The sequence below is a fragment of the Chiloscyllium plagiosum genome, unplaced genomic scaffold (genome assembly GCF_037043375.1).
Source record: "Chiloscyllium plagiosum isolate Xiang-an unplaced genomic scaffold, Cpla_swu_hap1 HiC_scaffold_31, whole genome shotgun sequence".
Taxonomy (NCBI): Eukaryota; Metazoa; Chordata; class Chondrichthyes; order Orectolobiformes; family Hemiscylliidae; genus Chiloscyllium; species Chiloscyllium plagiosum.
In genome coordinates, this window is record NW_028270169.1 from 10,679,380 (window position 1) to 10,701,764 (window position 22,385).

Genomic DNA, 22,385 nt, shown 5'->3' on the forward strand with positions numbered 1-22,385 from the left:
CAATGAGCAACTCAAACATATTGCCGTGGTTATTTTTTTCATTGATCTATGCAGGATCGTGCTGTGCACAAACTGAATTGGATAAGCGATATAAATATTGTGGCTACAAGAGCAAATCAGAGTTTAGGGAACATTCAGCAAGTACTCCCCAAAGCCTCTCCATCATCTACAAGGCGCAAGTCAGGAGTGTGATAGAATACTCCCCACTTGCCTGGATGGGTCCAGCTCCACCAACACTCAAGAACCTTGACACCATCCAAGAGAAAGCAGCCCACTTGATTGGTACCACGTCCACTCCCTCCACCACTGACGTTTAGTAGCAGTAGGGTGTACCATCTCCAGTAACTCATCAGGCCTTCATTGAAGCACTTTCCAAAACTGTAACCGGGGCCACCTTGAAGGACAAGGGCAGAAGATACATGAAAACACCATCACTTACAAATTCCTCCCGAGCTATTCGCCATCCTGATTTGGAAATATATTGCCGTTCCTTCACCGTCGTTGAGTCAAAATCCTAGAACTTTCTTGAAGGTCAACCTATTTCACATGGCCTGCAGCGGTTTAAGACTGCGGCTCACCCCCACCTTATCCAAGGCAATTAGGGCTTGGCAATAAATGCTGGCCCAGCCAATTCTCAATAATACCAATTGCTCAGTAATGCTCCCTTTACTCCAACAACCAATCTCCTTAAATTTCTGTCACTAATGCCAGATGAGAAGCCCTCACTGGAGCTTGGAAATGCCTAAACCCACCACAGTAGTCCCTTACCTTCCCGAATTAGACTACTCATTTGTGCCAACTGTCTCTGTAGTGCTATAGTAACCAGCAGACACTTCCTCCTTGCTGTACCCTTGGCCTTTGGTGCTTTCCCATTTCATTCAGGAACCTGAACAGAGAAACCCAGACATACAAGACCAGAAGCAGGACCATTCAGCCTCGAGTCATCCAGAGAGACCAGGACTTCAGCAGAGCCCCTCTGTTTTGCCACCATTTCCTCAAATACCCTTGTCTGGTACCCTCAGATTTAAAATTATTATGTGAAATAAGATCTAGCACGTTTCGAGGGACACAATCTCACCCTTTGAGTGAAAACGTGCTTCCCAAACTTTCTCCTGAGAAGCCAGGTTCTGGGTTTTGAGGTTATGTCTCCTTTGTCTTAAGCTCCCTTATTTTCACAGAAAAGTTCTCTCAATCAATGTTACCGATGTCTTTGAAAATCCCTAAACCTCACCCTGTAACCTTCTGAATACTAGGTAATACAAAGCTAGTTTATGTCATCTCTCCTTCAGTTCTAGCCTTTGAATACCTGGGACCATTTTAACGAGCCTGCATTGAAATCCATTCAAGGTCAATTAATTGTTTTGAAGGTGCAATGGCCAGAACAGTGTTTGATCCTCTGGATCTATTGTTCACAGAGCTTTGTATTGCCTACAGAGGAGAAAGGACCTGCTCTATCAATATGGCCTGCTCTTGACCGAGAGATCCTGAGATGAAAACAAAGTGTTTAACACTGACTCACATGGATCCCCTGTAAACTGTGAGACTACGCATGTAGACAACAAGCTCTCCTTTTCAATCACAATCCATAGAGGAAATGATTTCCATTTATGCAATGCACCAGACATCCCAAATGTTTAACTGGAAATAAAAGCAGGAGTAGGACATTCAGCCCCTTGAGCTTTCTCTACCGTTCAAGTAGAACACGGCTAATCTTCCACTTCACTTCCATGCTCCCACACCATCCTTACCTCCCTTGATGTCTTTAATATCAGCCAATGCCTTACTTTTTGACGTAGTGTGACGATTGTGATGTAGGAGCTTCAGCAGCCAATTTGCGTACAGGAAGCCCTCACAAGTACAGAAACAGGAGTAGGCTATATGACCCATCTAGATTGTGGCTGACCATTTACCTCTGCCCCACTTCTCTGCGTTGCCTCCTGGTCCCTTGACATCAAACGTCCCCAGATAACAATAGGTTTCTGTTGTGAACCAGCCACAGCCATCTGCGAGTTTCTGAATGAAGAAGTTCTTCGGCATCTCAGTCTTAAATGGTCTTCCCCTTATTCTGAAGCTACGTGTCCTGGTTCTAAACTATTAGCTGCATGATAATGACCAGATGGACATCAGGGAAAAACACCCCTTCTATTTTCTGCCTAAGTTCCATGAGATGGTTTACATTGATTTGAGCAGGTAGATGAAGCCTTGGTTCAACAAGAGACAGTGTTCCCGACAACATTCCCACAGCATTACACTGGGATTGACAGCGTAGGGTTTTGTACTCAGGCCCTGGAATAGGACTTGAACTCAGGTCCTCTCACTCTGAGGAGAGTGTGTTACCAAAAGAGTCTTGGTTAACACTCATTGAAAATGCAGTATGGAGAAATGGAATCAAACTAGAGTCATACAGCATGGGAGGATTCCATTTGGCCCAGTGTGTCTGTAACAGCTTGTTGAAAGGGCAATCTGACTCGCCTTCCTAGCCACCGAAATTAATTTACCTCATCTATGGTAAAGCCGCTTAATTGCTATTTTAATCCTGACTTCACAGAGAATGTATTAGACATCCTTATTTCAGCCAATGCGTAGAGTTGGATAACGGTTTCAGTGAATTGAAACCTGGGTTGTTATTTTGACTCAATTAAAAACAAGAAGATTAAGTTTCTGTCTAACCTATCGGATCTCACAGGTCAGGCTTAAAAATGTAAGTCGAATTAATACAACATAACTTACCACGGATAAGAAAGGACTGTTCCGTATGTTTGAATGAGTTAGTGACCAGTCTCAATCTTCCTGCTCATTCACTTTAATCGTCATACTCCCCGACACGGATTCCTGCCTCTTCATTACAGACTGAGTAACAATGCACAGACTGGATGTTTACCAACAGGAATCCTCACCTTTTTATTCCCATCCGACTAGTCATTATGAAAACTAGCCCAGACAGCAGCTTCTGCAGCTCGGAAGGGGAATTGATGAGATTTCCCAGGAAATTCCGATTCCGATGGGCACACCTGGAACACTCCCATACTATCAATTTAAATCAAGCATTCAAAAACTTGCTCTGCAGTCAATAGTTAGCCCAGGAAAATTTACACAATTAACAGTCGAGACAAAATAAATATTAAACTGACCCCACAACTTAATTCTGCTCCAACTAGACCTCCCTCACACCCTTTACGTTCCTTAACCCAAGACCCAACGGACTGGGACTCGCCAACCCCCTCCTCCACAAAGACACAATACATACTGTCTCACCTGGACCCAACACCCCCTCCACCCTGGGATATGACACTCTCGCCCCACAAAGGATCCGACATCCCCTCCCTCCCCAACCCTCTTTCCCCAGGACCTGACACACCAACCTCCTCTCTAGGACCTGATAACCCCCGCCCCGGGGTCCAACGCCATCCCCTCTCCAGTATCTGACACTAACCCCCTTCCCCACCGGTTCCGACACCATCCCCTCCCCCTGAGTCCGACAACACCCCCCCCATTGGTTCCGACACCACCCTCATCTCCTGGGGTCCGACACCAGCCCCTCCCCCCGGAGTCCGACAACAACCCCCCTCCCCGGGGTCCGACACCAGACCCCTCCACCGGGTCCAACACCACCCTCTCCCCCGGGTCCGAAACCAACCCCTCCCCTGGGTCCGACAACAACCCCCCCTCCCCCCGGGGTCCAACACCAACCCCCCCCCGCCCCCCCCCCGGGGTCCAACACCAACCCCCCCCCGGGGTCCGACACCACCCCCCCTTCCTCCCCAAGGTCTGACACCAACCCTCTACCCCCCGGGGTCCGACACCAGCCCCAAACCCGGGGTCCGACACCAGCCCCCTCGCCCCCCGGGGTACGACAACAGCCGTCTTCCCCCCTGGGGTCCGACACCAGCCCCCTCCCCCCGGGTCCGACACCACATCCTCCTCCGGGTGTGACACCACCCACCTCCCCCAGGGGTCCGACACCATCACCCCTCACTGGCTCCGACACCAACCCCTCCCCCGGGTCCGACACCATCACCCCTCACTGGCTCCGACACCAACCCCTCCCCCGGGTCAGACACCAACCCCTCCCCCCCGGGTCCGAAACCAACCCCTCCCCCGGAGTCCGAAATCACCCCCCCTCACTGGGTCCGACACCACCCCCTCCCCCGGGTCCGACACCAACCCCTCCCCCCCGGGTCCGAAACCAACCCCTCCCCCGGAGTCCGAAATCACCCCCCCTCACTGGGTCCGACACCAGCCCCCTCCCCCGGGTCCGACACCACCCCCCCCTCACTGGGTCCAACACCAGCCCCCCTCCCTCTAGTTCCGACACCACCACCTCCCCTGGATCTGACCCCAGCACCCTCCCACGGATCCCACCCACCTCCTCCTCCTCCCCTCAGGTCCGACACCACCCTAATCCCCCGGATCCGACACCACCCCCTCCCCTAGATCTGACAACACCCTCCCCTCACCTCCCCAGGATCTGTCAGCTCCCATTCCCTTGGACCCAAACCCCTCCTCCCCAGGACCTGATACCACCCCGCCTCCCTTCCCACTGGGTAGGAATTCTCCATTCCCCTTGCTGGGAAGACCCCACTCCACTTCTCCTCCGCTGAACACTAATATCCCTACCCTCCTGGACTGACCCTACACAGTCCATTATTTCCTGGCACAGTTAGGATCCTACCTCACCCCCTTAGCTGTTCCGGGAGCTGTCATACTGGCTGTGCTGTTAGACACTGCAATCTCAGAACATGGCAGCTCCTGCTGTGAAAATGGGACGTGGCTTGTGGTACAGGGACCTGTCAGGTTTACTGTTGATTCCTCATTTCTGAAGGAGCCCTGATCAGAATCACCTACCAAAATAGCCAAGCTCTTTCATAATGGAGAAAGAGTAACAGTGAAGGTCAATCTGACAGTGATTGGCTGGAATTTACAGTGATTGGAAAATCCAGTCTTATACAGTGGTGTCTTGTGGTCTGACTGGGTTCATGCACGAACACAGTGCACAGAATGACACTGTACCCATTGACATTGAAATCCCCAACAATGCAGGTAACCACATTGCACAGACAGCACATTCCCCAGTTCCACAGCCCCTTCCCACCAGTAACTGCAACCCGGACACAGTACAGACAGCAGGGCATCCTCTGTCAGTACACATACTGACAGTGAAACCCTGCACCCAGTGACATGACATAGATCCTTCAGGCAATAACATCCAAAAAGTGCAAAGGTAAAATGAAGCTTTTTTAAAAATGTATTTTAGTTTGCAATTGGTAACTTCATTGTGTCATGAATTGAACATTTGTGCGTGGGATTCAGGTAATTAATATGATCTGTAGCACAGCCGGTCACAATTACAATCCGGAGTAACAGATTCTTCACCTGAACTAGCAAAGAACAAACCAATTATTAAACAGAACACCTGCAATCAGCAGCTATGAGATCAGAGGGTAAGGAAATGCACACATTCAACCCAGCAACAGTGACGGATGAGTGATTAATGTCCAGGTCGCATGGCACGTCCTACAATGCTTGCTGACTGACCACACTGAAAACACAACCGTTTGTGATTGCCAACGCAGTTTAGTCATTTTAAACGGCTTAAGTATTGGCAAAACAATACTTTTCACTATATCTCGATACATTTGACAATAATAAATCTAAGCTGTAAACTGGGTGATTTGTTCTCATATTGAATTTTTGGGTGCGGCTTCGGGGTGAGAGATACAGTGTTTGACAATGAGGAAGATCGGATATTGATGAGTTGATCAAAATGAAAGACACCCAGCTGGTTCCTGACACATGCCACCTCCCCATGAAGTACAGGAGCAATTTTCCAGATCCTGCTCACGTCACTAGCTGCTATCTGCTCCCTGTGCACCTCCACACTGAGGAACTCATCAGCACCTCAGCACAAATGTTATGCCTGTCGTGGGATTATCTATAAACTGCCTGGAACGACAAATTAAAGTGACCCATTTCGTCGTACGTGAACCTCACTCAAGCTGAAGCAGAATGTAAATTAAAAGCAGCTCATTGCACATCAGGAGAGACTTTCAAAACAAGTTGATAGTGGCTAATAAAGTGAATGATGCAGTGAATCGACTATCTGCAATTTGCTGAGCATTAGGAAACAGAATAAATAATCTGATCACATTTTGTGGTGAGCATTTTTCACCCTGATCCGGATCCTCACTGATCAGAAAGCTTGTAGTTAAGTCAGAGAAGTGGGGTGACAGGAGAGGGACCTCTACTGCAGCAGATATACATACCAAACACTCACTGAGCACAAAGAGGGAGCAAGGGAAAGACAAAAGGAGAAACCCAATTGTAGTGGGGTTGATGCAGCGAGCAAATGTTGAAACAGAGTGGACGGACACTGAGGGAAATGTCAGACAGAGAGAGGGTGAACAGTTTCCTATGCTGGCAGAAGGATTCATTTCTCAAACCTGTCACACAATATGGGATGCAGTTGGTTTAATTAATTGTAAAAATAAAACCATTGGTCACCACTTGGGATCAAGCACAGTAGCAGGTTGACTCCCAAGGAACTCCCAAGTACCTGGTCGACTACCTACAGTCAAAACACACATCTGTGCAGGCAGTAATGGGTAAAACTGGGCGGCTTACCAGAGCAGTTAACAGTAAGCCACATTGCTGTGGGTCTGGGCCATTAGTGAATCAGATGGGGTCTTATGGCAGTCTGGTAGTTTCACGGTCACTGTTACTGCAACTAGCTTTTTATTCCACATTTATTGAATTATTCAAGTTTTAATTGCCCAGCTGCGATGCAGGTCTGGATTACTAACCCGGTCAGATAGCTGCTATGTTACATAGTTCACCATGGATCAAACACAGGCCTGAGGTTACAAGGACTGGCAGCAGAACAGAGCTCACTGCACTGGTTGACAATGTTGCGAATGATGGTCTCTTTGAGGATGAACCAGGCAATATTTTTAAGTAACCTGCTCAGACATATATCTAGAGCAGGTGGAACCTGACCCAAACCTCCTGACCCAGAGATGGGGATGCTAGCACTGCACCACAACAGACCCAGAATAAACCAGGATATTTTAATGAATCTGTTCAGCCCATGTTATTACACTCTTCTGGAACATTGGGGATGTGAAGCCTTCTAGGTCCAGACAGAGGGTCACTACCACTGCATGGAAGCACTCTGGAATGAACCAGTTCAAGTTCTAGAGACAACAGACCCAGCAGCAGATGCTCACATCTGCTCCAGATGTGCATACTAATGTCTTTGAACAGAGTGATTGGAAAAGGTCAAGGGTTGGTTTGCCTCATGGGGGCTACTGGATAGGATGGGGAGAGAGAGCAGACTGATATTTATATTGAACTAACAAATGCAAACATCAGTTGTGGATAATAGATTGGCCTGGGCTTTCTGGATACCTCGCAATATAAGGCTGGTGTCTCCCCAGTGAATAAACAACAACAAATTGCATTTACACAGCCATGCTGTTAATGCACTGAAATATTCCTTGTAAGAGTGTATTTGACACAATGTCCAGCACTGAGTCACAGAAGCTAATGGTCAGGCAGGTGATCAAATGCTTGGATTTAAGAAGAAGTTTCAAGGAAAGAAAAAGTAAAGGAAAAGAAAGGAAAAAGAGGAACAGGAGAGAAAGGCCAGAGTGGAGGCTCCGATGGCTAAAGTCATTGAATCATAGAGAAGTACAGCACAGAAACAGACTATTCAGTCCAGTCCGACCAGATATCCTAAATTAACCTAGTCCCAATTGCCAGCACTTAGCTCATATCCCTCTAAACCCTTCCTATTCATATACCATCCAGATGCCTATTAAATGTTGTAATTGGTCCAGCCTCCACTACTTCCTCTGGCAGCTCATTCCATACATGCATTACTGTCCACATGAAAGAGAGTTGTCCCATAGGGCCATTTTATATCTTTCCCCTCTAACTTTAAATCTATGCCCTTTAGTTCTGGATTCCCCCAACCCAGGGAAAAGACCTTGTCTATTCACCCTATCCATGCCCTCACCGATTTTATAAACTTCTGTAAGGTCACCCTCAGCCTCTGACGCTCTAGGGAAATTAGCCCCAGCCTATTCAGCCTCTCCCAATTGCTAAACTGCCCCAACCCTGGCAACATATTTTCTGAATCCTTTCGAGCTTAACAACATCTTTCTTATAGCAGGGACACAAGTCACAATTGCTAATGGTGAGGTGGGGGCTGGGGGAGTAGGAGGAACTTGGGGATGAAGGAGAGCTGAGAATTGAAGGAATGCAGAGATTTCATAAATAACTGAAAACTAATTCAGCAATTTGATGTTTTTGTTTAGCAATGCACTAAGGGAAAAAATCTTTAAAGGCCTAGAAGTTAATGAGGGAATTTTGAATCATTCATTTGTGACATAAAATTGACTTTGTATCATTGATCCATTAAGAAAAAGTGAACACAGGGGCATATGTAAAAATAGGTTCATAATATCTACACCAGGTTCTAAATACCAGGTGAATTCTAACTAAAATCTTCCCACTGCAGATGAACACTGGCTATTATAGAAAGCAGCGTGACTTAGCCCTGTCCTTGGTGACTATTTGCAGCCTGTCAGTCCTAAAACCTCATAGCGACAGAAGCTTTGAGTGGCTCAGTTCTGAAGCAGATACCTCTTTTGAACATTAAGGAGAAGGCTCCATAAAACTGTGGGACCAGTGAATATTTGCAACAGCTGCAGGAAGCTGCCAACCATGGGCTGGCACAGTGCAGGAGGAGGCTATTGAGACCATACAGGTGTGGGGGAGGGGGAAGGTCACATCACTGCAATCAGATCAGGAATGGCTTCCCATCCTCCAAGGCCAAGAGCTACAGTCTCAGCTAAACTGAGCTGGGAACTGGCATTCTTGATTAATTGCATATTAATTGGGAGTTTAATTGCATTCAGGTGGTGGGCATTAACCAGGATTCACCCATCTTCACACAGGAGCAAACAGGATTGGCATTGCCTTTGGCTCAGTGATTATTTCACATATTAACAGCCCCTTGTTGCCCTGCAGCCTGGCATTGTGCTGCAGATGTTATGTTCATTTTGGGCTGAAACTGGAATGATACAGAGAAGACAGACATCGATCGTGAGTAAGGGTGACACGCACATTTGTGAAACCTTCCATATTCTTGAAGGCTCTAATGGCCCAGGGGCAGTGTCCCTACCCTTGGTCAAGAAGGTGTCTGGATTCAAGTCCACCAACTGCCCCAGAGGTGTGCCACAACACTTCCAAACAGTTTGATTAAAAATATTTTTAGGACCAAACTGGAGAGGGCCTTGAGGAGCTGCAGTAGTGTCCCTTCCTCATGGCTTGGTTCAACTCCCTTGGAGGTATATCATTAACAGGTTTGGACAGGTTAGTTAAACTTCATCTTTTAATAGTGAATCAGCAAGTGGTCTTGTGAGGAGGTAACAGTGTTTGTATCTCTGGACCAGAAGGTCTGAGTTCAAGTCCCACCTCAGGATGTAATGACCACTGAGTTCAGTCATAACATGTCCAACACATTTAATTAAAACAACTTGAAGCCTTGACGATTGAACTTGGAGTTGCATGTTTGCCTCTGCAAATAAAAGCTTGCAAAGACTAGGTTCAAATTCTATCGTCCATTTTTATTGCAATATGCTTATTGTCTTGAAGGCTCAGAGTCGCTTTACTTAACATATTGACTCACTGAGCCACCATGTGGGATGGATCGAGACAGTATTCGTAGGATTTTACTGAACAGAAGGGCGGCCATCCGGCCCATCATCCCCTTGCCAGCTCTCTGAAAGTGTTAGCAGATTGAAAAGCTTGCAATCTGTAGCACCCTTTGTGATCACCAGTTGTCTCAAAGCCCTTTTACAGCCAGTGAGATTTTTTTTATTGGATGGTTGTAATTTTACCCGCCTCCACCGCGTCGCGTCCTCTGGAATGAGCTGCCAGAGGGTGGTGCGTGTATGGGATGAGCTGCCAGAGGGTGGTGCGTGTATGGGATGAGCTGCCAGAGGGTGGTGTGTGTATGGGATGAGCTGCCAGAGGGTGGTGTGTGTATGGAATGAGCTGCCAGAGGGTGGTGCGTGTATGGGATGAGCTGCCAGAGGATGGTGTGTGTATGGAGTGAGCTGCCAGAGGAAGTGGTGGAGGTGGGTATAATTACAACATTTAAAAGGCATCTGGATGGGTATATGAATTGGAAGGGATGCAGACCAAATGCTGACAGATGGAATTAAACTAATTTAGGATATCTGGTTGGCATGGACAAGTTGGACTGAGGGTTGTTTGCGCACTGAACATCACTATGACTCTGTGTACAGTCACTGCTGCAATGTAGAAACACTGCAGCCAATTTGCACACAGCAAGATCCCACAAATACAAACACGATAATGACCAGATGATTTTTTTCTCTGCAGTTGACTGAAGAATAGACACTAGTTAGGGAGTTCTCCCAGCTCATCTTCAAAGCAGCTCCAGTGGATCCTTTACATCCTCCTAAGCAGGTGGATGGGAGCCACTGTTCAATATCTACTGCAGTGCCAGTGTAGACTTCTGATCTCAAGCTCCCTGGAGTGGAATTTGAACCCAGAACTTTGTACCCTGAGGCAGGAATGCTACTGCTGACTCAAGGCTAACACTCACAACATTCCCAAACCTCAAACCCCTGCTCCAAACCCAGTTTTTCATGAAATATTCAAAAGTCTATCCAAGTACTCTCCTTTTGAAACTTGCTATTGAATCTATTTCTTCCTGCCCTTTCAGGCAGTGAAATCCAGATTGTAGCAACTCGCTGTGTTGAAGTGTCCTTAACTCACCTCTGCTTGTTACATCGATGAGCATAAATCTGCATGACCTTGTAACCAAGGCTGCTGCTCATGGAAGAGTCTCTCCTTAAATGCTAAGCCCTTTGTGTCTCTATGCACCTCATGGTCATGCCTGGAGGCTGCATTAGCCACCATTGCTACAAAGAAAACTATTCAAAGCCACCACTTCAACTCCCCAACAGTTAGTCGAGTTTCAATGACTTCAATACACAATGAAGCATAAATCTGCTGCTTCAACAGCTCAGTTTAATTAAGACTCATTGTCAGGAGGTGAGATAATTTGTAAAGTGCTCACACCAGGCTTTCAAAGGAGACAGTGAACTAAAAGCCGTGCACAGAATTGCGAGTGTTCTTTCTTGTGCGATTGCACTGCGTTCGGTAATAGTTGGCATTGTGCTGCGTAACATTCAATGCTCCTCTGCCACTTATCAGGGAGATCTTCCCAGGAGCGGTGACTCCCACATATCCCCAGTCTGAAAGCTGCCAAGGAAGTGACATGTGGTGACAAGTTAAACTGCACTGATAACTTGGACTGTAAGCAACTGAACTCTTCCTGTGTAGCTGGTCTGTGCTGTAGTGCAATCCACTGAATTATGGGTGGAAATATAAGTCAATATATTTTAAATGTGGAAAGCTTGGGGATATACAATATCAAGAAATAGGAGGAATAGGCCATTCAGCCAATCAAGCATGTTCTGCTATTCAGTGAGATCATGAGCTGATGAGATGTGCCTTAACTCCACTTTTCTGTCTATTCCCCCCCATACTTCTGGATTCTCTTGTCCATCAATAATCAGTCTAATCTCGCAGTGAATATATTCAATGACCCAGCCGTCATCGCTCTGCAGGGAACACAATTGAACAGATTATTGCTCTACTGAGAGAAAAAGTTCTCCTCACCCCAGACTTAAATGGGAATCTTCATATTCTGAAATTGTGTCTTTTAGTTATGGATTTACCCGTTTAAGGGAAAGATATTGTCAGCATCTACCTACAGCCTCCTCATGATCTTGTATACTTCCAATTTGTTCACCACTCATCCTTCAGAACTCCAGCGGATACAGGTCCAAACTGCTCAATCTTTCCTCAGGAGACAACCCTTCATTGCAACAACCACCTTGGAGAACCTGATCAGAAAATCCTTGAACAGAAATATATCCCTCTTTAAGGCCAACGCTCCATTTGCCTTCCTGATCACTGGCTGTGCAGATGACTTTGAACCCAAAGTCCCCAAAGGGTCCCACCTCAATTCTTGTAATTCCAGTCACCACTCCATTCAACTCACAGTGAGAAATGGTGGGGCAGTGGGAATGCTTTTGGCCTACTGGCCCAGAGGACCAGGGTAATGCTATGGACACAGTGAGAAATGGTGGGGCAGTGGGAATGCTTTTGGCCTACTGGCCCAGAGGACCAGAGTAATGCTATGGGCACATGGGTTCAAATCTTACCACAGCAATTAAAAGTTAGTACCCAAAATGGCGACCTTGAAAGTGTCACCAATCATTTATTGATATAAATGATTTGGATGTGAATAATCGAGGTATGGTTAGTAGATTTGCAGATGACATCAAAATTGGTGATGCACTGGACAGTGAAGGTGACCTCAGAGTACAATTGACCAGATGCACCAATGGGCCGAGGAGTGGCAGATGGAGTTTAATTTACATAACTGTGAAGTGTTGCATTTTGGTAAGGTTCTGGGGAGTGTTGCCAAACAAAGTGACCTGGTCTAGGTGCAGGTTCATAGTCCCTTGAAAGTGGAGTTACAGGTAGATAGGGTGAAGAAGGCATTTGACATGCTTGCCTTACTTGGTCAGTGCATTAAGTATAGGAGTTGGGATGTCATGTTGTGGCTGTACAGGACATTGGTGAGGCCACGTTTAGAATACTTGTGCAATTCTGGCCTCCCTGCTTTAGGAAGGAGGCTGTTAAACTTGAAAGGGTTCAGAACAGATTTACAAGGATGTTGTCAGCGTCAGGGAGAGGCTGAATAGGCTGGGGCTGTTTTCCCTGCTGCATCAGAGGCTGAGGGGTGACCTTATAGAGGTTTATAAAATCATGAGGGGCATGGATAGGAAAAATAGCCAAGGTATTATTCCCAATGTAGTGGAGCCCAAAACTAGAGGGCATAGGTTTAAGGTGAGAGGGGAAAGATTTAAAAGGGACCTGAGGGGCAACTTTTTAACAGAGAGGGTGGTGCCTGTATGGAATGAGCTGATAGAGGAAGTGGTGGAGGCTGGTACAATCACAACATTTAAAAGGCATCTAGATGGGTATAAAAATAGGAAGGATTTAGAGGGATATGGGCCAAATGCTGGCAAATAGGACTAGATTAATTTAGGATATCTGGTCTGCATGGAAGTGTTGGACCATGTTTCCATGCTGTACAGCTCTATGATCATATTAGAAAGACTCACAAATGATTTACAGGGAAGGAAATCTGCTGTCCTGACCTGGTCTGGCCTAGACCAGACTCCAGACCCACAGTAATGTGGTTGACTTTTAACTGCCCTCTGAAACGGCCTGACCTCAAAGGCATTTTGGATCAGGCAACAGTTTTGCCAATGAGCCCATGGAGTGATCCATTGATGTCAATGCAGGAGCCAGCAATCAAGATGCAGTAATGCACACTGGATCAGACTTGCTGCTACCAAAGGAACAGGAAGACCTGCCTCTAGCAGGAGCCTGTTTACTGTGGGCTAGTGTCCTATTTTAGTCATAATAGTGCCCAGTAAGGCCCTCCAATTCTTCAAGGTTGGACATTAAATTGAAAGCAAAATACTGCAGATGCCAGAAATCTGAAGTAAGAACAGAAAATGCTGGAAAAGCCCATCAGATCTGGCAGCAGCTATGAAGAAAGAAATGAAGTCGTATATGACTCGTCTTTGGAACTCTTCAGAGTTTGACAATGTGCGCATAATATCAAACATGTGCCTTGATATTGCACCTTTAGTATTGTAAAACACTCTGAGGCATTTCGAAAGAGCATCTGAAAATCAAATTTGAGAGCAAGTCACTTGAATATGGATTCATGTCTGCTGTAATATTTCTCATTCTTTATCTGTGGATAAATTTTTTATATCAGTCCTTTTTACAAAATTTCTGCTCTCCAAAACTGTCTGATCTCAAGCAGAGCTCTGTATCTGTTTAGAGATTTTAGCTGCAGCCTGTAGTTGTAACAATTTTTTAAACTGTGAGGTTTTCACTTCTATCCAGGCAATTTCTCACTTATTTCATCAATACTTAATCAAGCAAAAACACATATCAAATTATTAGGGTTATTAATTTGGCCCACACCTTTCTGATTTTACCAACTTAAGACATTGAATAGTTCAGTGGCTTGCAATGAAACCACATGGGCTCAGATCCTGAGCACAATCTCACACAGGCTAAAGACACAGCGGTATATTAAGGGAGGAATGGGCTGTGCCTAGGGAACAATTGCATAGGCATCCAGCAATAACAGGCTGGGAAAGACCAGGCCGACCATTAGAGGCTCACTGAATGCCCATCCTGTACAAAGGTGAAGGTGGACAAAGGCCTTGGCATGCATGTTTGTCATGCTCTTCCTTCTCTCTGTTAACTGCCAAACTTAATTGGCAGCTAACTGCGAAACCAGAGTCGCAAAATTAGCACCTGAATGTCACTCCATCACATTTAATTCTCTGTAAATGAATGAGACACGAATCTGCTTAAGATAAATGGGTTAACACAATCACTGAAGCTGCTGATTGAGGAATGAGGGTTCAGCTTTGCTGTAGTCATCACTGTCACTTCCAGATCAGTCACTGGCCTCTGTTTGCCAACTGGAATGATAATAGTAAAGCCTATTAAAAATACTGCACAGAAAGAGACATTATTTTTGTCCGCCTCTGTGAGAACAACTCATCTTGCCCTACTCCCCTGACTTTTTCCTGTAACCCTACAAAGTGTTTTTCCTCAGATAATTACTGAAGCCCTTTGTGAAAATCATAGTTCAATGGGTCTCCATCACACACTCAGGCAGCACATTACAGGTTGCAGCCACCAACTGCACAAACAGGTCTGCCTAGTGTCACTGTCATGTCTTTCATCAACAACCTTTAATTAGTGCCTTCTGGACATCAGGGTAATAGAAAAGAATGCAGAATATAGTGTTTCAGCAACAAAGAAGGTGCAGAGAAAGATCAACTCTAATATATGACAGGTCCATTCAAAACTCTGATAATAATGGGGAAGAAGGTATTCTTGAATCTGTTGATACAGTTTTCTATCTCCTGCCTGATGAAGGAGGGTAGAAGAGAGTATATTATGGTCGCGGCTTTCCCAAGGCAGCAGGAAGTACAGATGGAGTTAATGGCTGGGAGGTTGGTTTCTGTGATGGACTGGGCTGCCTTCACAACTCCAGGTAATTTCTTGCAGTCTTGGGTAGAGCAGTAGCCATACCAATCTGTGATGTGCCCAGGTAGGATGGTAAGAGTTGTTGTGACATGCTGAATGTTCTTAGCTTTCGGGGTAAGTAGAGGCGTTGGTGTGTTTTCTAGCCTCAACATGGTTGGACAAGGACAGATCGTTGGTGAGATTTACTCCTGGGAACTTGAAGCTCTCACCCATCTCCACATCAGCCCCATTGATACAGACAGGGGCGTGCCCTCCACTCGCTTCCTGAAGTCAGTGGCCTGCTCCTTTGTTTGGCTGACATCGAGGGAGAGACTATTGTCTTTACACCATGCCAGTAAGCTCTCTATCTCCTTCCTGTACACTGTCTCATTGTTGTTTGAGATCTGACCCACTACGGTGGTGTATTCAGCAAACTTGTAAATGGACATGGAGCTGAAATTGGCTACACAGTCGTGAGTGTGTTAGACGTAGTAAGGGGCTGGGTACGCAGCCTTGCAGGGTGCTGGTATTGAGGATTATTGTGGAGGAGGTGCAGTTGCCTATCCCTGACTGATTGCAGTCTATGGGTCAGGAGGTTGAAGATCCAGTTGCTGAGGGGAGAGGTGAATACTGTGTCACGGAGTGTGGAGCTGAGTTTGGTTGGAATTATGGTGTTGAATCAAAGCTAAAGTCAATAAATAGAAGTCTGACACAAGTGTCCTTGTTGCCCAGAACAGACTCGCGTTGCTGAAACTCTCCTCATTATTAAAGTCCCTCATCTCTGTACCCATCCTCATGAATCTTCCCTACACTCTGTCCAATGCCTTCACATCCATTCGGAATTCAGGACTGGGCACAATGCTCCAGCTGATGCAAAATCAGTTCATTCACTATCTTTACTTTTGGATTCTGTACCTTTACTTATGGAACCTGGAACTCATGCTCAAAATCAAGGTTATCATATTTGCCATGATTGCTTATGTATAATTAGATCTTCTTTGAAGTGAGTCCAAATGCGTAACTCCTGTACAGAATCCTGTACAGTTGGCTGCTTGGTACAGTCACCAGTTAACAGGACCTGGATCACATCTTTGGAGAGTTATTCTTCACCATTTATTCTTCTAGCCGTAAGGCAGAAAACTCTGATGAACCGCAAGTGCTACTATAAGACAGGCAGTGACAATACTATCTTGGACACTGGGCCCGATTCTACGTGATTTTAGGAGCTTTACTTTAAATGAGCATTTAGATGTTAAGGGCAGCATGGTGGCTCAGTGGTTAGCACTGCTGCCTCACAGCGCCAGGAACCCAGGTTCGATTCCAGCCTTGGGCGACTGTCTGTGTAGAGTTTGCATATTCTCCCTGTGTCTGCATGGGTTTCCTCCCAAAAACGTGCAGGTCAGGTGAATTGGCCATGCTAAATCGCCCACATTATTAGATGCATTAGTCAGAGGGAAATGGGTCTGGGTGGGTTACTCTTAAGAGGGTCGGTGTGGACTTGTTGGGCCGAAGGGCCTGTTTCCACACACTAGGGAATCTAATCTAATCTAAATTCCCTGGAGCGTCAGAGGCTGATGGGTGGCCTTATAGAGATTTACAAAATTATGAAGGCCATGGATAGGATAAATTGGCAAAGTCTTTTACCTGGGGTCAGGGAGTCCAGAACTAGAGGGCATAGGTTTAGGGCGAGAGGGGAAAGATATAAAAGAGACCTAAGGGGCAACTTTTTCACGCAGAGGGTGGTACATGTATGGAATGAGCTGTCAGAGGATGTGGTGGAGGCTGGTACAATTGCAACATTTAAGAGGCATTTGGAGAGGAATATGAATAGGAAGGGTTTGGAGGGTTATGGGCCGGGTGCTGTTAGGTGGGTTGGGTTGGGATGGGATATCTGGTCGGCATGGACGGGTTGGACCGAGGGTCTGTTCCACACTGTACACATCTATGACTCTATAAATGTGCATTTGATACGCCAAGCCACATAAGGCTATAGGCAAAGTGCTAGAAATTGGGATTTAAATAGTTAGGTGCTTGTTTGTCATGATTTGATGGGGTGAAGGGCATTTTTCTAGGCTGTAGACCTCTATGACTCTATCCATGCATGAACATGGATAACATTCCTAGCACAGCAGTTAGAGAGTGCTGCACTTTTGGAGATGCTGCTTTTTGACTGAGACTTGGATCACTCAGTGTTTCCACAGGGATGAGCACAGGAGGGGATTTTATAGAATCGCCACAGGGTGAAAGCAGGCCATTTGGCCCATCAAGTCCACACTGACCCTTCAAACAGCAGCCCGCGCACGCACGCGCGCACACACACACACACACACACCTGGATTTCCCGTGACTAATCCAGACACTAGAAGGCAATTTAGCATGGCTGACCCACCTAACCTGCACATTTTTGCACTGTGGGAGGAAACCGGAGCACTTGGAGGAAACCCACAAGGACACATGGAGAATGTGCAAATTCTACACAGACAGTTGCCCGAGCGGGGAATTGAACCCCTGTCCCTGATATTGTGAGGCAGCAGTGCTAACCACTGAGCCATCAGGCTGCCCAAATGGGATCGGTTCAGTTCAGGAAACCTGGTCGGCATGGACAAGTTGGACTGAAGGGTCTTTTTCCATGCTGTATGCCTCTATGCTATTTGTGGGAGTTGTCTGGAAACAGCTGGCGTGTGTTCTACATTACAACAGTGACTACATTTCAAAGTTATTACATGGGCTATTTCGTGGGACATCCTGAGATGATGAAAGGTGCTATATAAAAGCAAGTTTGTGTAAGACTTATTGATGTGCCTTTAATTGGGAAGACTGACTGTGGTAATGGAAGGAAACCTAAAAGGAAATATTAACAGAATTAGGGGAAAATAAGGAAAAGTGCACCAGGAAACAGCTGGCAACAAAATCTAGCCTGGCACTTCAGTGTAATCTTGAGGGAGTGCTGTACAGTCAGCAGTACCATGGCGTTGGAGGTGCTGCACACTGCCCATAGCGAGGAACTGCCCATTGATGAACGTCGTGCCACGTACTCTGGCCCAAGCTTATGTCTCTGTCAACACCACAGATGAATTGGCTTCTCAATTCAGTTGGTTTCCACTGTGTTACTGGCGCACAACAATTAATGAACTTCCCAAAGTAAAATAGAAATTGCGTTTCAAAGCAATGGAATTCTCTGGAAAACTCTTTGGATCGCATCAACAATGCGAAATGTGTAATATACATTGTCCATATGGGTTAGGAGCATGAATAGGCCATTGGACCTCTTTTGGACCCCGCCTTTTCATAAAATCAGCTATTCCGACTAATCCCAAAATCCGACTAATCCCAAGTTCCCATACTCACTTATGCTCAGTAACCTTTCACCCTCTTTCTTACCAAGAATATATTCAAAATATTCAAAACTCTGCTTCCAACCACTTTTGAGACAAACGGTTCCAAAGACTTACAACCCTCTGAGAGAACAAAATTTATGATGTGTCTCTCTTAAATGTAAATCCTTTCTCAACAACTGTCTACATTTCCCTCAATGTGCTATTTGATGGAGAGATGCTGGAAAAACACACAAATGGATAATTTTCCAAGAAAAACCTGAATTTCCTGGATAACACTACGCTACACAGATAAATGTATCGATTTACGAATAATTTAAACTTGAACAATTTAGTAAGAACAGAGGATATTGAGTTGTTGTTATTCTCAGGATGTAGCAAATAACTTCAAAAACTATGAGATAGTTGTGTCCTTGTTCATGAAGGTTGGTCTGCAGGTATAACGGGTAATGAAGAAGGCAAATGCAATTTTGTCCTTCATTGGTAAAGGGATTGAGTTTAAAAGCAGGGAGGTTATGCTGCAGCTGTATTGGGTGCTGGCGAGGCCACACTTGGAGTACTGCGTACAGTTTTGGTCTCCCTATTTGAGAAAGGATGTATGGCACAGGAGGGGGTGCAGAGGAGGTCCACTAGGTTCCGGAGTGGAGGGAGGTTGGCTTATGAGGAGTGACAGAGTAGACTGGGTTTATATTCATTGGAATTTAGAAGAATGAGGAGGGATCTTAAAGAAACAGATCAAATTATGAAGGGAATAGATAAGACAGACATAGAAAGGATGCTTCCACTGGCAGGTGAAACTAGGACAAGAGGGCACAGCCTGAAAATGTGGGGGAGCAGATTTAGGACGGAATAGAGAAGGAACTATGGAATTCCCTGCCCACTGAAGTAGTTTAAGTTATTTCAGTAAATGTTTTTAAAGATAAAATAGATTTTTTTTTAAACAATAAAGGAATTAAGGTTATGGTGAGAGGGCGGGTAAGTGGAGCTGAGGCCACAAAAAGATCAGTCATGATCTTATTGAATGGTGGAGCAGGCTCATGGGGCCAGACGGCCTACTCCTACTCCTAGTTCTTATGTTCTGTCTGCTGCTCTTGTCCTTCCAAGATGTAGAGATCGCGGGTTTACAAGGCGAGTTGAGGCAGTACATCCTGTGGCTGCTGCTGCTGTGCAATGGTGGTAAAATATCTGTGTAGCATAGTGTTCTGTGGGAATCTGTGCAAAGCAAGTAAATAGCAATGGAATAGATTTAGAATTTGATGTTGGTGAGTGTAGAGTAAATATTGTCCAGGATTCTCTGAAAATTTCCCACAGTTGTTTGAAAAATTTCTTGCAGTCTTTGAACGTATAAACAGAGACCTTGGTTTAAGATCTCGTTTGAAATGCAGCACCTCCAGCTCCCTCAATATCACATTGAACTTGTCTGATCATGTCATCAAGTTCTGGGATGTGGGTTTTGAATCTGTTATCTTCTGACTGAGCAGTGAGAGAGAGCTGCAAACTGAGGCAGCCTGACACTTTCAAGGCAGAATAAAAAGCAAACAGGCATGTGAAGTATGAGCAGGAGAGGACTACTCAGCTCCTTGAGCACTGCTCCACCACTGATCAGACTGTCCCACATTTCTACTTCCCTCCGATAACCTTTTACCCCATCAATTACCAAGAATCTATCTACCTCTGCCTTTAAAATATTCAAAGACTTTGTTTCCTCTGTCTTTTCAGGAAGAAAGTTCTACAGACTCTCAATGCTCTGACAGCAAATTCTTCTCACTTCTGTCTGAAGCAGTCAAACAATAACTCACAAACAGAGGAAACCAGGACAGTTGATAATGCCCAAGAGTGGATGCAATTTAAATACAAATAGCACATCATCCGCTGAAAGCAGTTTTTAGTGAGCTCTTTTCCAGTTGGGATGTCCGTGATGAATTGGGAAATGTTCACTTGGGTCTCGTATTCATGTAATTTGCCGCTATTCAAACCAACTGCTCCTGTGATACAAAAGGAGTAATATTCACTAGGAGCTCAGTTTTTAAATTAGAAGCCTCGTAAATTGTTCATGCCAGTTAATTAAAATGAAATATATTCTACTTGGCACCACACATTCCCCCTTCCGATGCACAACAACGAGGAATGTTCCATATCCCTCGCACATTGGGACTTGCTCCTGGATCTCCTCCCCTCGACACTGAGGAACCTACCAGGACCACAGCACAAATGTTAAACTCGACTCCGCATTTTCTGTCAACTGCATGAGGACAAAATAAAGTGACCTACTTCATATCTTTCGCAACTCATTCAAACTACAGCACAACTTACACGAAAAGCAGCAGGAGTGTGTCTCAAAACAAGTAGATAGTGACAAAGAAAGTGACTGATGCGATGAATCAACTATCTATAATGTGCTGAGCAATAGGAGCCAGAATAAATCATCTGATCACATTCTGCATTTAGCATTTTTGTCCGAATCCAAAGGAATGCACTGTATCGGAATTCTTTATGGTGGAACAAGATTTGTCAGCTGGAATTCTATACAGTGACTGTAAGTTGCAATAACAGAAAGGCATAACCTAACAGCAGCCTTGAAAGTGATGAAAAGGCTTGATATGCCTCAAAGAGAGTATTTGGAGGAAAGCAAAGCCATAAATTCAAGGCAGTTATGAATAAATTTAACAAGAGATTTGGGAGTAAACTCTTTGCCCAGAAAGTGGTTAAAATGTTAATTTTATGGGATGTTGGTGTCACTGGCAACATTATCATGTGCCGCCCATCTTTAAATTCAGACTATTTCTGAGGGTAGTTAAGACTCAAGCACATAGCTGTGGGTCTGAAGTCATGAGGAGCAGGACAGGTAAGGATATTAATGAATCAGATGGGTTTGCACAATCAATGATCACATCATGGTCACTGTTACTCAGACCAGCTTTTCATTTCAGATGTATTAACTGATTTTAAGGCCCAGTTGGGAATGGAACCAATGTCATTGAGCATTAGTCCAAGCCTCTGGATGACTGGCCTTACCACGACATAACCACCACCCAGGACTCACGACAAAGTGAAATCGGTGAAGCGAACAACGCCAATGCATTTAAGTAGAAAGGATGAGGATGGTGTCGACAGGATTTGACAGCACAGGTTGGGAGGAGCTCATTTGGAAATAAACGGGGTAAAATTCTACAGAAAAAGAGTTTGTGCATTGACTATCTCCACATTGGAAGTGAACGGATTCATTGGCATTCTTTCTGGGGAATGAACAGGATCAGGTCTAGTCCATTGAGATTCCAGACAGAGAGCAGTTCATTGAGATACTATACAAGGAGTGAATGGGTGTGTGTGCTGAGGGGCTTTGGTTCGTTAAGAATCAATGTTCTAATGAGTTTATTGTACAGTAACAGGGATCATTCACAGGGAGACTGCGGGTGGTCTCAACAGTAATAGCTGCTCCATTCTTAAGGAATATCAGAATAAGGAGCAGGATCAGGCCATTCAGTCCCTCTAGGTTGCTCTGCTATTTAATTAGACTGTAATTAACCTTCTATCTCAATACCATTTTCCTGCATTATCCCCTTAGCTCTTGATGTCTTTGATAAATTTCTAGATATAAATATCTGTCTTGAACATACTCGATGACAGAGTCTCTACTGCCTTCTGGGGTACCGAATGCTAAAGATTTGCCACCCTCTGATTCACAGAACCATTACAGAATAAGGCCACTCGGTCCAACTTGTTTGCACCAGCTTTCTAAGCACTTTAGCTTTGTATCATTCCCCTGTACCCTGCACACGGAGTCTGATTAAATAGTTATCTAATGCCCTCCTGAATGCCTCAATGGAACATGCCTCCACCACAATTCCAGGCAGTGCATTCCACATCCTAAAC

At 45.3% G+C, this 22,385-nt stretch overlaps 1 protein-coding gene and 1 non-coding gene across 6 annotated transcripts in view; one reads left to right on the top strand and one right to left on the bottom strand.

The window, feature by feature from the left end:
- The window catches only part of dph1 (diphthamide biosynthesis 1), a 613,903-nt gene that overhangs the window by 235,967 nt on the left and 355,551 nt on the right, over positions 1–22,385 (bottom strand). The window lies entirely within an intron of this gene.
- On the top strand, positions 9,048–9,150 carry LOC122564249 (U6 spliceosomal RNA). Its single transcript, XR_006315845.1, has one exon. It is a non-coding gene; the product is annotated as a U6 spliceosomal RNA (small nuclear RNA).